This window comes from Sus scrofa, chromosome 16 (genome assembly GCF_054392235.1).
Source record: "Sus scrofa isolate SSC_HxYL_T2T_F1_AM1 chromosome 16, Sscrofa_HxYL_maternal_Yorkshire_Landrace_v2.0, whole genome shotgun sequence".
Lineage (NCBI taxonomy): Eukaryota > Metazoa > Chordata > Mammalia > Artiodactyla > Suidae > Sus > Sus scrofa.
The window spans coordinates 61,398,296-61,416,747 of record NC_139398.1 but is presented as its reverse complement, the minus strand read 5'-3'; the positions used below and the strand labels follow the sequence as shown (position 1 = coordinate 61,416,747).

Here is an 18,452-nt window from a genome sequence, read left to right as displayed (position 1 = left end):
TAACTCCTTTACATGTATTTTCTCATTTAATCATCTTGACACTTCTATAAGGCAGGGGCTATTATTATCCTAATTTTACAAATGAGTAAATTAAATCTGGTGCTATAAGTCACAGGTGGGGGAACTTATCCCAAATCACACATACGGCAGGAAGCAGAGCTGGAAGGGATTCCAAAGACTTAGTTGTGCATCAGTTGAATGACAAAGTCCTGTTCACATGGAAACTGCATGTGGGGGATGGATGCATTAGGGGGATGGAGCTGAATTTAGAGCATCAGTCTATAGCTCTTCTGTCTTTTTGTTTGTGCTCTGGAGTTACAGAGTAAAATCCACCCTTCATCGGTGCCCAGTTCTATGAGTCTTGACAAAATGTGTACATACAGTCATGTCACCATCCCCACAATCGAGCCTATTTGCGTCACCCCAGAAACTGTCCTTGTGCTTTGTGGACATCAACCTCCTCTCTTTACTCACATCCCCTTGTAACCACCGACCTGATTTTTTTTCCCCTCTGAGTTTGCTTTTTCCAGACTATCATATAAGGGGAATCATTCTATGGAGCCCTTTGAGCCTGGCTTCTCCTAGTCAACCGAAGACATTTGAGAGTCCCCCAAACTATTCCATGTGCCAAGACTTTATTATTGCTGTGTACTGTTCCATGGTACAGATAACTTCCATCTCTCTTATGGAGTGGTGAAAACCTCCATTTTCTGGTAGCTACACATCCCCTGGTTGCAGGGCTTGGGTCCCTTAGAGCAGAGCATGAACCTGATTCCAGAGGAGAATCTACATTAGAAACAAGAAATCACTTTCTCCTTCCCTTCTTTCAGACCCCGAGAGCAGAGGGCACCCCGGGACTTCGGGCATTCATCTGGAAAGTAGAGGAGGGGGGCACGGGGTGTCTAGAGGGAGTTTGAGCACAGTGATGGGCACAGAGGTGGGACACAAACTGTGTGTGCAGATGAACTCATGTTGTGTCTTCCTTCTCTCCCTTTCTTCTTCTCTGCCTATTTGTGTTCCTGTCCCTGACAATCTCGTATCCTCACCAGGGAAGGCAGGAAGGGCAGGCGTCCAAAATAGCATGGAATATGACTTTATCACTTGTGTAACCCTTCTGTTAGCTAACTAACTAACTAACTAACTGCAGAGTTTACAAATCCTCAGCATTGGGCTCTGGAGTTGAGCTCTGGTCTCTGGGTGCTGCGGTGCCAATAGATGCCACAGCCTCCAAATTGCAGTCACTAAAAATAGGTCCACGTCACCTGGTCCCACTTCTTTTAAGTGCATGGCTTCTGTGCTGGATCCAAAAACCTGGATAATTAGCTTTAAAAGCCTCATTTGCAGGAGGAGGGTAGGTGGGAGGGCTGTCCGTAGCGGAAGGCGCATGGGGAAGAAGAGCTGGTTGAGATGACAACTCTGTAAAGGAAATGGAGCAGTGAAAGGAGGAGAGAAGGAGAGAAAAACAAAAGGTGAGTTTCGGGAACGGTGGGGAAGAGGTATTAAAAAGAGCAATGCTCTAAGAGGAAGTGAGTCAGGGAGAGGTCAGGGGGAGGCAGGCAGCCCTTTCATTGCGGGGAACAGTGTGGAATGTGTATAGGAGGGGAAGTGGCTTGTCCCATAAGTGGTGTTCCCATCACCTTATTAACCACGATAGAAGGCCAAGGTCCATCCTTACTGCCTCCTTTGCTCTCTCTCCATTGCCAACCCAGTCCTCTCCATTCTGCCTCCTAAATTTCTCTCCTACCCATGTTGTCTATTCCATCACTTGCCTGGATACATCAACAGCCTCCAGATCACCTGTCATCTGAATTCTCCCCTCCTCCTCCATTTCCTCTATCTCTGTGACAGATCTGCTTCACCAGTTCTCTGATGAAAAATGCTAAGTGGCTCCCAAAGAACCAAAATTCCATTCCCAAAGAGACATTTTCAGGCTCTTTTCTACATAGCCCCAAATTACCAGTCCAGTCTTATCTCCCTCCATTTCTATCTATGCAGTCTGCTCCCAAGTTGCACACTGGTGGTCTATGAGCTGAATCTGGGCCTTGGGTATTTAACCCTTGTACATGTCAAAAACTTGAACATTTCAGACACGAATCTTGATTTATGTATCCTTTTCCATCCCTGGAGAAGCTGGGAGACCCAGGAACACTGAGCCCATATTTCAGCATGGTGACACTCTTGAGTTGGCTTCAGTTCCCACTGTTCTCTAGTGAGTTTGGCTTCACGCATTTTCATTACCTTGTTGGCCCGGGAGGCAGTGAATTTTGAGACCCCACTAACTGTGGCAAAGCATGATGACATGGCAATCTGGCAGCAGACTCTGACTGAGCCTGGGGAGATACTTGGATGAACAAGACACAGACTCTGTCCTCAGGCATCTCCTGCTCTATGCCAGCTGTGATGTCAGATGCTGGGACAGTGAGGTGGGGAAATGTTACCAGCCCCTGTAGGCTCCAACCCAACACTGAGATTCTTGTGTCTCTGCTCATGCTCTTCCCTCTGTCTTTGCTTTTTCGTCAGGTAAAGTAACTTTCCTGAATGAAGCTGTCTGACACCTGTTAGGGTTAATGCCGGGAACCAACGATTTCTCCCCATCCTCATGATGTCATGCTCAATCCCACCTAAGGGCCTCACCTCTGCCTCGTATTTTAATCTATTCTAAATTCACCAAGATTAGGGTGTATGTCATATTCATCTACTCCCTCAATTCGAGGTTTACTCATCCCCAATATTCACTCCTTGCACATAATAGGTACTCCTATTAAGTTTTTAATGAGACCAATTCAGGCACAACTAGAATCCTTAAACTAAATTTTTACTAAAAGACAAGGGGAAAAAGAGTTCAGATTCCCAATTTGTATGTCTTTTATGGAGAGAACTTGCATTAGAGGGATATTATAGAATTAAAAGTACAGTAAAACCTTTTTGATTTGAAACAGTTGAAGGATAGAGAAGAGTGAACATTGATGTGTGTGTGTGTGTGTGTGTGTGTGTGTGTGTGTGTGTAAAAGACCAAGTTTGAGACCATTTTATTTTTTAATTTTTATTACTGTTCATATTATTTGTCTTTTTGTCCTTTTAGGGCCGAACCTGCTGCATATGGAGGTTCCCAGGCTAGGGGTCTAATCGGAGCTACAGCTACTGGCCTACACCACAGCCACAGCAACAGAGGATCCAAGCCACATCTGTGACCTACACCACCGCTTATGGCAACACTGGATCCTGACCCACTGAGGAAGGCCAGGGAATGAACCCACAACCTCATGGTTCCTAGTTGGATTCGTTTCTGCTGTGCCACGATGGGAACTCCGGGTTTGAGACTATTTTAAAAAGAACAATTTCTTTTTAGTTTTAGATGTTGAAAGTACATGATATATGTCTGTTTCCTTGAACCAACATTAGATTTCAGAGCTTTGGGATAAAACTAAGTGGACTGACTGAGGACAAATGAGAGAAAGTAGGGCCCGGAAGGACCCCTCAGGCAAGATGAGTCTGTCCCCTAGAAAACTTGACCCGGGAAATATCTTGCAAGATAACTAAGCCAACTGGCTTCCTCTCCCACGCGGGGAGGATGGCTCTGGGAAGGTGTGGCTACAGATGCAGACAGATGGGAGATGATTTCCTCTCCTAGAGTGATACTGAAATCATACTTACATTAGAAGCATACAAACATTAGAAGCAGTCTTACTTAATGCAGGACCACTACAGAGATATCGTCCCAGATCAAGACTGCTTTGCATAAAAAGTATAAATATTGGAAAGGAAAACACCATCACAAGTTGCAAATAATTTGGTATCTCCCGAAAATGTAAGAGACTCAACAGCAAAAAAACCCCTAAGATTCAATGTCAGTAAGTTTGTCATATCCACCAATTAAAGAAATATTGAACGAATGCCTCCTGTATGCCAGGCACTTTTCTAAGCATTCAGGACATAGTGAGTAAGGAGATAGATGGGTCCCAGGATAAACATTTGCAACCAGCCACCTGTTTATATTTTTGAGATAGAGGTAACAACAGAAATAAGGTAAATAATTGGGCTCTGTCTTCTGTGAGCACTTTAAACAATGGTAACAGAAGGGGCAGAGAGGGACTAAGCACTGTTTAGGCAAGGAAGCAAGAGATCACATACTTCCCATCCTTGGGGTCAAGGAGACCCCACCCAATTACACATGTGCAGAAAGACTCTTTGGGGTCAAAAAGGGAGGGGGTGCCACCCAGTAATAAGTGGCACCAACTTTCCCAGAAGCCCTTGTACTGGAATCTGTCTTGGCTGAAAGATGCTCACACATATGGCAGAAGGTCCTAAGTTCAATCAGGTATGAGAAACGAAGCAAAATGATTGGCCAAAGGGAAACAAAAGGCCCAGAAGATTGCCCCCTTCTAAGTGACTTAAACTTGCCAAAGGCACAGCTCTCTCTGAGCTTGTCCGCTTGTGCTCTGCTTTTCTAAGAAACTTCTTACTTTCTTCTCTACCTTCTGTCTCTTTGTCAAAATTTTTTTCAAAACACAGGGGAACTGGAACCTATACTCAAACCACTAGCTTTTGTGGTCCAGTGGTTAGGGTTCTGTGCTGTGACCTCTGCAACCAGGGTTTGATCCCCAACCAGGGAAATGAGATCTCACTTCAAGCTGCTTCTCACCGTGGTCTCCCCATATCAATAGCAGTGAATATAATAAAGTTTCTCCCTTCATGGAGCTTACATTCCCATTTGCACAAATTTAGCATTAAAAAATGATACACAATAATCAATTAAAAACATAATGGGAAAACATAATGGGAGTTCCTGCTGTGGTGCAGTGGGTTAAGAACCCAACAGGAGTGGCTTGGGTTGCTGTGGAGGCACAGGTTGCATCCCCAGCCAGTACAGTGGGTTAAAGGATATGGTGTTGCATCCAGTGTTGCCATAGCTTAGGCAAAGGTCTCAGCTGCCACTTGGATTCAATCCCTGGCCCAGGAACTTCCATATGCCATGGGTGTGGCCATTAAAAAAAAAAAAAATAGGAGTTCCCTTCGTGGCTCAGTGGTTAGCGAATCCGACTAGGAACCATGAGGTTTGCGGGTTAGATCCCTGGCCTTGCTCAATGGGTTAAGGATCCGGTGATGCCATGAGCTGTGGTGTAGATTGCAGACGTGGCTTGAATCCCGTGTTGCTGTGGCTCTGGTGTAGGCCGGCGGCTACAGCTCTGATTTGACCCCTAGCCTGGGAACCTCCATATGCCGTAGGAGTGGCCCAAGAAATGGCAAAAAGACAAAAAAAATAATAATAATAAAATAAAAAATAAAAATAAATAAAAAAACCCAAAACCTTATAGTAAAGATTTACAATACAATTTACAATACAAAAAAGAAAACTAAAATCTCCAGAAATAAATCTAGTGAGAAATGTCCAAGCCCTATGAAAAGAACATTTGAAATGCCATTCTGCTGATGATATTAAATAAATATCCTAAATTAATCCTCGCAACAAGGGGATGAGAGGCTGAGGGTACTGTTACTGCTCTTGCCTCCTTTACAAATGTGGCTTCAGGGAGTTGAGTCACCTGCCTGAGGCCACAGTCAGGGGTGGAGTAAGCTTTCCAAGTCTTGGCTAGGTGAAGTCAGTGTCTTGCCCCTTTACTCCTTTGACCCTCTCCCTCAGTTTCGGTCTTCCTACCTGGAAAATGGCAATGCCCACAACTCTCTCCCATCTTGGTATGAATGAAAGACTGTACTGGAAACATTTAACTCCGGGACTAAAGCAGGTGCTCAATAAATGCTAGTTCCTTCATTCGAACCAGGAAGAGGAATTGAGCTCCCCGAATCTTTATCAACACATTCTATAGCATAATGATAGGGGGAGAGAAGTATTTCCATCAGGATCAATCAATATCATGAAAAGTACTTTCAGAAGGCACGTAGGAGAAAGGTGGGTTTTTAAGCAGAATTTCTATTATACACGCTCGCTTAATGATTCACGGAGCTGTTTTATTTGAGAGACAGCGAATCTGAGGGCTGTAAAATGTCAATCTTTCTGAGCAGCAATTATTTGTGATTAAATCGCAGTGCCTTTTGAAGGAAGAAGCCACTCTGAGTCTGGAGTGAGGTGACTCATGGAAAAGATCTTTTCCCAGAGAGCCAGTAAAAGGCCACAGATGCAGCTGAAGAGGCAGTGGTACCCACGTGGACATGTAAGGAAGCCCCCTACTCCCCAAATATTCCTCAGCACTGCTGTGGTCTCATTTTACTCTCAGTATACATTAAACAAAATTAGGAAAATGCAGAAAAGGGAAAAATTCCCACTCCCAGCACTCTAATATGAGAATGGCTAATATTTTTCTCTTTCCTTCTGTCCACCCCCCCACCTGAATGTGTTTCTTTCCTTGTTTGCATCACTGTAATCCTCTAATTTTTTTTTTTAATCTGGTCTAAGGGTGAGTAGAAAAAGCACAGGGTTAGGAAACAGAGTTTAAATTCCACGACTGACTTGCCAGCAGAGGAGCTTTGGGGGTTGCTGTCTGTCATCTCTATCCTTCAGTTTTCTCATCTATCAAATGGGATGATAACACCCAGCCCAGAGAGTTTTGTCAGGATTGACTAGATATTACAGGTAAACTCTTGACACACAGTAGACACTCAATAAATGGCCCATTCCATGCCCCTGGGAATCAGAAAAGTTTTGAGAGAGAAACAATTGCCTGCCGTTTCAGTAAACAAAGGCTGTCGCTGTCCTCAGCAACTGGTGAGCCCTGAGGGACCTTGGGCAGGAAACAAAGAATACCTGCCTGCTGGCTAGCAGCCATCAGACTACAGCCACTGCCGCTGGGCCCTCTGGATGTAAAAACACAGGGTACAAGCCCTATATAACTGAGGTGCATATCAAAGGAATGAGTTCAGCAAGCCCAGACCCTTGCATCTCTTCCCATACATTGAAAAGCACTGCATTCATTAACTTAAGCTACTCCGTTTTCTTTTATTAACAGTAATCTTTTTGGAGTTCCCGTCGTGGCTCAGTGGTTAACGGATCTGACTAGGAACCATGAGGTTGGGAGTTCGATCCCTGGCCTTGTTCAGTGCATTAAGGATCCGGCATTGCCGTGAGCTGTGGTGTAGATCGCAGACGCAGCTCAGATCCCACGTTGCTATGGCTGTGGCATAGGCCGGTGGCTACAGCTCTGATTAGACCCCTAGCCTGGGAACCTCCTTATGCTGCTGCGGTACAGCCCTAGAAAAGACAAAAAAAAAAAAAAGAAAGAAAGAAATAAGCCATCATCCCTACTCATATCTCACCAGTTATACATGCACTCGTTTGTATATGTGCATTTATTTAGTTCTATACAATTTTGTCTCACACAGATTTATGTGATCACTGTAAGAGTCATCGTTACAGGAGAGCCCTATCATGGGGAGCCCATGCCATCCTTTCATAGTCAAAGCCCGTTCCCTCCCTTCTACCCTCCTTAAACCCTGGCTACCACTAAATTGTTCTAGATCTCTATCATTTTGTCATGTCAAGGATGTTACAGAAATGAAGTCACACAACATGTAGTCTTTATAATAGTGTCTTTTTTCTTTTTTTAGCTACATTTGTGGCATGTGAACGTTCCAGGGCCAGGAATAGAACACAAGTCACAGCAGCAGCCTGAACCACAGCAGGTCCTTAACCTGGTAAGCCACATGGGAACTCCATGATATGGTCTTTTTTTCACTCAGCGTAGTTACCTGGAGTTCCATTGAAGTTGTTGAGTGGTTTATTTCTTTGTATCACTGAGTAGTATTCCATGGTATGGATTACGACATTTTTTTAGCTATTTACTCATTGAAGGCCATCTGAGTTGTTTTCAGCTTTCAGCCATCATGAATAGAGTTGCTGAGAATACTCATGTATAGGTTTTTGCATAAGCATAAATTTTTATTTCTCTAGGATAAATGCTCCTGAGTGCCAACAGGCATTTTCCTTTCTTTTCTTTCTTTCTTTTAGAAAGTGACAGGCTAATTATATATATATATATATATTTTTTTTTTGGTGTTGGGGGGCTGCTCCTATGGCATGCAGAAGTTCCCGGGACAGGGATTGAACCCAGTAATTAGATCAGTGATTGGAGCACAGCGGAGACAATGCTGGCTGCTAGGCCACTAGGGAACTCTTCTACTTTATTTTTCATAGAAATCAAATAAACTTAGAATAAACCAGACATTCTTAAAGAAGAACATAATTCAACATTAATTAAAGTTATTGGAAATACTGATATTTAAAAGGAAATAAAAAGGGTACGTCAGAACTATCTTAAAAAGGCTAATGACAATGTAAATTAATAAAACCACTCTGAACAAAGATACAATGTTACCTAGTCACTTTGAAAAATCATATACCTTATAACTTTCTATATCATTCCTAGGAATATACTTTCAGTAAATTTTTACATGTGTACCAGTTCATGATAGCATTTCATATAATAATAAATAAGTCATAAAAAGCAAGCCACAAAAATGAAACAGATAAATTACAGTTTAGACCCATGCTGGAATAGCATACAGCTGTGAAAAATGAATGAATTACAGCTACTTGCAGCAGCATGGATGAATCACTAAAGCAAGTCATAGAATACATAAAATAGAATTCCCATATAAATACGTGATGTATTTCATAATTTTAAAATAAAAGGATAAGTTTTCATACCAAAAAAAAGTTAATATTCCCAGGAGGGGGAACCACCCCTCCCTCTCTGAGCCAAGCACTTGATTTCTCTGGATATATTTAATCCTCTCCAGAATATGCTTAATTACCTCTCTTCATTCCCTTAAGGCCCTGACACAGATTAGATGGGACAATGTGACAACCAGGTCTTCCAGTGGGTGGGGAGGGAAGAGAAGAGTTGAGTATAGACCTCTCTTGTCCAGTTTCTCTGGGAGCTGATTAACTGAAAACCGCATCTTTTTGGTAATTTTCCTTACAGTGTCAGGCAGGTGGGTTGGCAGCAAAATAGGTCTGACCTCCTACTGGCTGAACGTGGGCTCAACCCAGACTCTCTGCCTTTCTCAGGACACTTGTTCCTAAAATGAAGTAAAAGCAGCTCTGTGGCCTCACCAGAGTGCTGTTTTCAGCCTATTGAATAAATATAAAAATCAAAGGAAGCCTTTGCCTACAAAATGCTTTCACCTCACACTAGGTAAAACCATCTGAAAGATGTGAACAGCCCACTTTAAGTTTTAAATTACAGTAACACTTTTGCTATTTCTATTCTTTTTAGGGCTGCACCCACAGCATATGGAAGTTCCCAGGCTATGGGCAATGCAGGATCCAAACCCACTGAGCGAGGCCAGGGATCGAACCTGCAACCTCGTGGATACTAGTCGGGTTCGTTACCATTGAGCCACAATGGGAACTCCTGTTGCTTTGTTTTTAATCACCTAACAGCAGACTGTCACTGAAAAAAGCTGAAGATGCAAATAGGTACAAAGATGTCACACCGGTGATGGGGACCCTTCTGGGATTCAGGAAATGGAGATAATCTATGCCTGAGAATAAAGAACTCTATGACGCATTTCTTCGGTGTTTACTCCATAAAATTATCCAAAATTTCCCAAATGCAAGTAAGATTATAGATACGACATTTGGTGGCAGTCCTTTCTTCCCAGGAGGATGAGAGTGGCATTCCCCCTCGGTCCCTTGTCCTGGCTGCCACCCAAGCCACAAGTCTGATCTAGTCTCATCATTCATGAAAAACCAGAGAAAATTCAAGAAACTTGTTGCTGCATATGAAAATCTCACAAAGCCCTCAAAGAAACAAATGTATTTGGAGTTATCCCTTGCAATCTTTGTGCTGTGAAAATGTAAATAAGCTACTTCCTGAATTAAAATTGGGTCAAATGCCTGGTCTTGGCTTTCTCCAGTGCAACATCTTTCACATATGACTTAGGAGTGAGGCCATTGTTTCAGAAATAAAACTTTGCTGTCAAGAAATTAGCTGAGGAGGTCCCTCATGGCTTAGTGGGTTAAGGACCTGGTGTTGTCACTGCTCTGGCTCTGGTTATAGCTGTGGTACAGGTTTGATCCCTGGCATGGGAACTTCCTCATGCCTCAGGCACAGCTGGCCAAAAAAGAGAGAGAGAGAGAAAAGAAATTAGCTAGAGAAATGATGTTGAGAAAGATGGAATAATAAGATGCAGCTCACTGGTCCCACAAATCCCTTCTCCTTCACTGATTCATTCATTCTAAAGTGAATTTACTAAGCACCTATCTCTGCCAGGCTCTGCACTGAATACTAGAGAAACTGAGATGAACCAGACTCCCTCCTGCCCTCAAGGAACCCACAGTGCAGTGGGGGCATCAGAAACTCAAGTAAATTATTGCAAAAATGTGTTTTATGTTGAAAAGAACTTTATACAAGATATTGTGCAAATGCAGAAAATGACCTTGGAGGAATCCATGAAGGCTGCAATAAGACTCTTAAGGAGTGGATGTTGAAGTAGGAATCAGAGTTTGTCCCCCTAGTAGCAGTAATGGAAAATGAGAGAAGATGGAAACCAAAATATCCAAAGTATCCTGTTAGGACTTGGTGACTGGATTTTGCTGGTTGGAATAGAGTGGGGAGTGGGAACACAATAAAGCGGGAAGATAACTAAAGGAAAGCTGTTTATTTACTCATAGCACCTTTTTTTTATTTTTTCAGGTCTGCACCTGTGGCATATGGAGGTTCCCGGGGTAGGGGTCAAATTGGAGCTGTAGCCGCCGGCCTACACCACAGCCACAGCAATGTCAGATAGGAGCGGTGTCTGCAACTTACATCACAGCTCATGGCAACGCCGGATCCTTAACCCACTGAGCAAGGCCAGGGAGCCTATGTCCCCGTGGAGTTGGGGTATGCCACCCCCCCCCCTCGGCACCTGGATGTGGTCATCAACCTGGAAGATTTCTGAACCCCCATAATTTAGGGATTGTTGTGGAGGCTCATTACATAGGCATGATCAATTATTAACTCAGTCTCCACTCCGCCCCCTGGGAGGATGTGGGGGTGGGGTTGTGCTGAAAGTTCTAGATTTCCAATAGTGGCTTGGTCTTTCTGGTGACCAGTTCCAACCCTGAAGCTTTCCAGGCCACCAAGAGTCACCTCGTTAGAACAAAAGATGCTCCTATCGCCCAATGTGATATCAAAGGATTTCAGAACTCTGTGTAAGATGCTTGTATCACTCCCCTCACTTGGGAAATTTCAAGGGTTTTTAGAAACTCTATCAGGAACCAGGGGTGGAGACCAGCTATATAGTTCTTATTATGTTGTGGTGACTGCAGGGGTGACTAGTTGGGGGTGACGGGACGCCCAGCCCAGCTCGTGGCTCCCCTAGGCAGAGTGGGTGTCCATTCTACATAACCATATCTCTAGCTCTGCTTTGAACTTGGCAAACTACAATCAGGAAATCTCTTTTTCTTCCACCCAAATCTCAGGCAGCCTTCTCTCAGCATTTTTTTTTAAACTAATTTTAGTTATTGTCTAATTTTCATATATTTTAACATTCCATACCATCAAAATTAAGCTTCCATCTTCCATCCAGTTCAAAGCCTAACTGAGGACTCCCTCTCTCAGTTGTGTTTTTGGGGGGCCTCAAGGGGACAACTGGGGAGAAAAGGAACAGCAGGAATGAGGTGAAGTTCTATTTGGTTAACATGTGCTCCCTGGAGTTCTGGTGGGTCATGCTCTCTATCATGGGTCAAGGGTCAAGCTCCCCCCCACCTCCCCCTCTCCCCCCACCCCAACAGGCTGACTTCTGGGCTCTTTGAAGACATCCATACTCTGTTGCCCAGGAAAGTCACTGCAGTTTTTGTGCTAGGGGCCCCTCCACTGGCATTCAGTTCTAATGTCCAGGGTCTTTCCAAGATGGCTCTAAGCTGGCTGTATCCCCCTGATTTAGGGGAACTTACAACCCTTTACTCCAACAGAGCATGGACTTGTAGCTTCCGTCACTACTACTGTTACAGCTAAAAACTAGTGAAAACAGATTTAATTAGGTTATGCCCTGCCTCGGCCCACTTCCTCTAACCAGCTTTCACGAATGATTTCTTCCTGCTTAATTACCTTATTTTACCAATGATTGCTTTCTAGTTAGAGGTATATTGCACTACAAAGCAACAGTCATCAAAACCATATGGTACTGGCACAAAGACAGAACTATAGATCAGTGGAATAGGATAGAAAGCCCAGAATTAAACTCATGTACCTACAGTCAACTAATCTATGACAAAGGAGGCAAGAATATACAATGGAGAAGAGACAGCCTGTTCAATAAGTGGTGCTGGGAAAACTGGACAGCCACATGGAAAAGAATGAAATTATAACACTCCCTAATACCATACACAAAAATAAACCCAAAATGGATTAAAAACCTAGATATAAGACCAGACACTATAAAACTCTTAGAGGAAAACATAGGCCAAACACTCTTTGACATAAATGACAGCAACATCTTCTCAGTTCCACCTCTTAGAGTAATGACAGTAAAAACAAAAATAAACAAATAGGACTTCTTTAAACTTAAAAGTTTCTGCCCAGGAAAGGAAACCCTAAATGAAACGAAAAGACAACCCACAGAATGGGAGAAAATCTTTGCAAATGAATCGACTGACAAGGGGATTAATCTCCAAAATTTATAAACACCTGCTACAGCTCCATACCAAAAAAACAAACAGCCCCATCAAAAAATGAGCAGGAGATCTAAACAGATAGTTCTCCAAAGAAGACATATGGATGGCCAAAAAACATATGAAAAGATATTCAACATCACTCATTATTAGAGAAATGCAAATCAAGACCACTATGAGGTACCACCTTACACCAGCCAGAATGGCCATCATCAAAAAGTCTACAAACAGTAAGTGCTGGAGAGGGTGTGGAGAAAAAGGAACCCTAGTACACTTTTGGTGGGATTGTAAATTGGAGCAACCACTGTGGAAAACAGTATGGATATTCCTCAGAAAACTAAACATAGAACTACCATTTGATCCAGCAATCCCAGTCCTGGGCATCTATCCAGAGAAAACCACAATGCGTAAAGACACATGTACTCCAATGTTCACTGCAGCACCCTTTTCAATAGCCAAGACATGGAAACAACCTAAATGTCCATCAACAGAGGAGTGGATCAAGAAGATGTGGTACATATACACAATGGAATATTACTCAGCCATTAAAAGGAATGAAACACTGGCATTTTTAGCAACATGGAGGGACCTAGAAATTATCATGCTAAGTGAAGTCAGCCAGACAATGAGACACCAAACATCAAATGCTTTCACTGACATGTGGAGAGTGAAAAAAGGACAGAATGAACTTCTTTGCAGAGCAGATACTGACTCTCAGACTTTGAAAAACTTATGATTTCCAAAGAAGACAGTTTTGGGGGTGGGGGGATATGCTGGGGTTGTAGGATGGAAATCCTATAAAATTAGATTGTGGTGATCATTGTACAACTATAAATGCAATAAATTCATTGAGTAATTAAAAAAGAGGTATATTGCACCTGATGTTTTCTTTTTCTTTGAAACACTCTCTGACACCCCCTTCCCTTTGTAAGCAGTTTTATAAAGAGAAGGTCGAGGTGTGAAAATCCTCAAGACCACAGGAAATCATCACTGGACCCCCTGACACCAGCCTTGATGACTTTGAAATAATCTATGGAGGGAGAAGAATGTAGGCAGCCTAATCCTTATCAACAGCCTTGGGTTTTTTTGTTTGTTTGTTTTTTTAAGGGCCGCACCCTTGGCACATGGAAGTTCCCAGGCTAGGGGTCCAGCAGGAGCCACAGCTGCAGGCCTATACCAGAGCTACAGCAAATGCAGGATCTGAGTTGCATCTGTGACCTACACCACAGCTCATGGCAACGCTGGATCCTTAACCCCCTAAGCGAGGCCAGGGATCAAACCCACAACCTCATGGTTCCTAGTCAGATTCATTTCCTCTGTGCCATGACAGGAACTCCAACAGCCTTGTTTTGTTTTTTCAGGCTAAGCCCTCTCAAGGAAGGACACAGTTTTGAGGGTGTTAGCCTGCTGTAGCCTCCTTTTCCTGGCAAAGCAATAAAGCTGTTCTTTCTGCTTCACCCCAAACTGTCTCTGAGACTTAATGGATACCAGTGTACAGAGGCTGGGTTTTGGCTGCACAATTTGGGGGTTCATCCAGGATTTTATTTGTGGGCAAATGGCCCTGCAGTGGTCCTTAAGCTTGATGGGACACTCTAATGTCTTCCTCCAGGCCAGCATCCTTCAGGAGAGTGGGGGTTTGTGGGATTCCTTGAGAGGCCAGATCATCAGGGACTCTCTAAGGGCCTTGCCCCATCATACCCAGCTTGCCTACTTGGCAGCTGAAACTCCAAGGCAGGAATGGAGGACAGGGGGAGGGGCTGCCAGATGCCTCGAGGACATTCCCGTTCCCCAAGAGAGGAAAATCCTGCAACCTCCTGGAGACTCATCCAGGTGCTGGGCTGGTGCTAGTCTCTGGAGCTGCCAGGTTCAGAGGACATAGGTCAATTTCCCTCTACACTGTCTCATGCAATCATCTGGTCTTGGGATATGCTACAAATTGAGCAAGGGTCCAGCTAGCAATTGAGGTGCTAGGCTCCCTTCTGGCAATCTCCCCAAGCTTATTTGGCTGTCCTCTTCATTTAAAATTAAAGAATCCTCTCCATTGAATCTCTAACCCTTTGAATTTAGGGTCACTGAAAAAATGAGTCCCAAACACTAGGATTCTATCTAGGGCCTCTCTTTTTCTTTTCTCTTCTCTTCTCTTCCTTTCCTTTCCTTTATTTTCTTTTCTTTTTAGGGCCACACCCACAGCATATGGAAGTTCCCAGGCTAAGGGTCGAATTGGGGCTGCAGATGCCAGCCTACACTACAGCCACAGCAATGTGGGATCCGAGCTGCGTCTGTGACCTACACCACAGCTCACGGCAACACTGGATCCTTAACCCACTGAGCAAAGCCAGGGATCGAACCCACGTCCTCATGGATACTAGTCAGGTTCATTACTGCTGAGTCACAGTGGTTACTCCCTAGTGCCTCCCTTTAGATGGCAGAGTACTTACCAAGCAATTCTCTAAGCTCTAGGTTTCCCTGAAACTCTTTGAGTTAAGATTTTTAGAAAAGCCAATTAGCATTGTGCTATGCTTCCCTATCTCTTTTTCTTTCAAATCAACAGCTTTCTTTAACTCCCAGTTCTTTCTAGCTCCCGACCAGAAGCCTGTCTGTCTTCTTCAGAGTCAAGGTCTGTGGGTCATTTTTATGTCTTATGTTGAGAACCATCATCTCATCAAAGTCTTCCTGATCCAGTGCTTACAGACATGATGCTTGATTGTAGTGAGAGCCAGAGACATGGGCCCCTCCTGCAGAACTGAACAAAGCCTCCATTGGAGTAAGTCTTTGGGGAGTAAACCAGCAAGTTTATTGTAAGGTTAAATGTATAGCCTTGGACTTGGCAGTCTCTGTTCCACATTTCTACTCTGAGATGGTAACCACATCATGTGCATCACACAAGTCTTTTTTCTTTCCAGGAATTTATGTCACCATCATTGAGCATTAACCAAATCTATTGGTGTCCTACTGCTAGGATGTTGGAGTCAAAAGAAACAGAGGCTGGAGCAGTGAGATTGCAAGCAGGTTTATCAACCAACAGAGTGGCCGGGAACACCGAGCAATGAGAACTCAGGCTCCCCGCTCTTGGGGCAAGGGCTTTTTTATAGTTAGGGTTTTGTGGGATAGGTCACGTAGTCTATAGGAAAAAAGGGCAGGGGGCTTGGGAAACAGGGAAGAACGATTTAGGTCATTAAGTGTGAATTTTAATGGTCCTTTTGGTTCTGGTTATTTTGAGGTTTAACAGCTCCTTAAATTATCTTGGTCCTGGGGCTTTCATCCCTGCTGGTGTCTGTTTCCTATTGCGTCTGGAGCCTGGGTGGAATCTGGATGGCATGGTTATTTCACATCTTCCATTTGGTGTTCTTACTCCAGATTATAGATACCACCTAAAACCTACCTGACCACACGAACAGAAAAGAAAGCATGTCCACTGGCCAAAGTGTTCAAGCCTGCGCATTCCTGAGGTTGAGGTGAGAAAATGTCCCTGTGCCCCTTGGCGACCCATACCCCCAGCTCTGGGTAGGCACTGTTTTGAAGTGTGACTCCATTATTTTCTTCCTGCATTTACCCCTTTTCTTTCCCTTATTCAGGCAAATAGTCAGTTTCAGGCTGACTCACTGCCTCAGGGATGGTATGCTTCTGGGCAGAAAGCAGAAGTACCCTACAAGACTCCTTTTCTATTCTGCTCAAAAGGTAGAACCTTTAAAATTCTAAGAGGCAGAGTTCCCACTGTGGCACAGTGGAATCGAATCTGACTAGTATCCATGAGGACATGGGTTCATTCCCTGGCCTCACTCAGTGGGTCAGGGGTCCAGCATTGCTGTGAGCTATTGTGTAGGTCACAGATGCAGCTTGGATCTCTTACTGCTGTGGCTGTGGTACAGGCTGGCAGCTGTAGCTCCAATTTGACCCCTAGCTTGGGAACTGCCTTGGGTATGGCCCTAGAAAGCAAAAAAAAAAAAAAAAAAAAAAAAAAAAAAAAAAAGAGAGAAAGAAAGAAAAAAAATTCTAAGAGGGATTTCAGTTCTTACTATGGTGTAGTGGATTAATGATCTGGCTTGTCTCTGTGGAGGCACAGGTTTGAACCCCAGCCTGGAATGGTGGGTTAAGGATCTGGCATTGCTGCAGCTGTATCATAGATCATAGCTGTGGCTTGATTTGATCCCTGATACGGGAACTTCCATATGCCATGTGGTGGGATGGGGGTGGCCAAAAAAGGAAAATAAAGTAAAATAAAAGATCTAAGAGAGTTTTATAGAAGAACTGAAAAGGAGAAAACCTGAAGCATGATCAGAGGTTCTTGCTCAAAGAAGTGACATCAAGGCTTCCCTCATCTCAGAGTAGAAAATGATGGCCCTGGGCTTGGAGGAGGGGGGAGAGAAATCTGTGCATAATGGCCAAGGGATCTGAACGCTCCTTGAACCACCCCTGCAGGGAGTCAGCAAGATCCTGGAGAAATGGCCATAAACAGGGTCTTGCAAAAGAGCCTCCATATAAGCAAGAAAGTAGTAAGGAGCTCAGAAACTCATGGAACTTATGGACAGAACCAGGAATCCACCTAGCCGTAAGCTGTATAAACACTGACCAAGGTCAAGATGCCTTGTCTCTCACACTACCCCCAACCTTCTCCCCAGAAGACTCCTGCAAAGTGTGGTCAAATCTCACACACATGCTGGGAACCACAGCAAAGGCCAAAGTTAAGTTTCCTCCCAGTCAGTCAGGTTGGAGGTGGAGTGTCAGAAATTACATTACAGAAAAGAAAGCACCATCACTTACACATCTAGGATTTAAAGGACTGAGATTTCTACCTCCTACTCATTCTTTCTTTGGGCATCAAGTCTTACAGGGACTATGATGCCAGCTATGTTGCAGAAGCCCAAGGACCAAGCTCATGAGTGACGACTGCAACTTGAACGCGGGTCAGGGAGTAATCGGCTGACACATTCAGCGTCCACATTGCTGTGCTGGCAAATTCTCCATGAGGCTGGAACTGCCACCTCAGATTAGTTGCACAGTTGCTCTAAATGGCACTTAAACTTCTACAGAGGAAACTAAATTTAGTTCTTCAGCAGAAATGCAGTTGTCTGGTGGATGGGAGCAAAAGGAAAAAAAATGAACATAAGAACATGTTTTCAGAAATGTCTGAATAATACATGTCAAGGCAGCAAAGAAAAAGCTCCAGAAGGAGCAAGCTTTGCAGGGGAGCAGGGAGGCCTTCACACTGAATTACGGAGGGGAAAAAAATAGCCATAGGATGACCTGATAATAGGATAGAAGAAAGGGATCCTGTTGAACTAACATATTTCTGCCTCTAAGAAGTGAGCAGAAGAAAGAAGTGAAGAAAATGGTAAAGGGATCCTTGAGGTCTGAATTCAACTTTTATCTGGGAGGCCCTAGGGGTGCAGAGGGGAGTGAGCCAGTTCCTACTCTCAAAGGGTGGGCAGTCCTGATGAGGGAGAGGTGGGAGGGAATTTTGTGTGGTGAGAAGTGCGCTTACAAAGGCTGCAGGTGCACAGAGCAGGGGATGCCTCTTGTCCCTCAGAGGATCAGGGCTGCTGCACTGTCAATGTGGTATTTGAGCTGGGTTTGGAAGGTTGAACGGCGGTTTTCCTGTTTGAGAAGGAATTCTACATGGAAAGGACAATATTTGGAGATGAGAAATATATGGTGAGTTCAAGGAAGGTTAGACTTCTGGTGTGATGAGGACATAGATTATGGATGCTATGGACTGAATGTGTCCCCACCCCAGCCACATTCATATGATGAAGCCCAGATTCCCAATGGGATGGTATTGGGGGGAGGGGTTTGGGGAGGTAACTGGGTTTGGATGAAGTGATGGGGGTGGAGCCTCCGT

General features: G+C 44.0%; 1 protein-coding gene and 1 long non-coding RNA gene across 2 annotated transcripts in view; one reads left to right on the top strand and one right to left on the bottom strand.

Annotated features, from left to right (window-relative positions):
* DRD1 (dopamine receptor D1) overlaps window positions 1-18,452 on the bottom strand; it is a 600,123-nt gene that overhangs the window by 290,681 nt on the left and 290,990 nt on the right. The window lies entirely within an intron of this gene.
* Window positions 1,323-13,479, top strand: LOC110257221 (uncharacterized). Its single transcript, XR_002339531.2, has 3 exons — window positions 1,323-1,469; window positions 6,046-6,170; window positions 9,398-13,479. It is a non-coding gene; the product is annotated as an uncharacterized LOC110257221 (long non-coding RNA).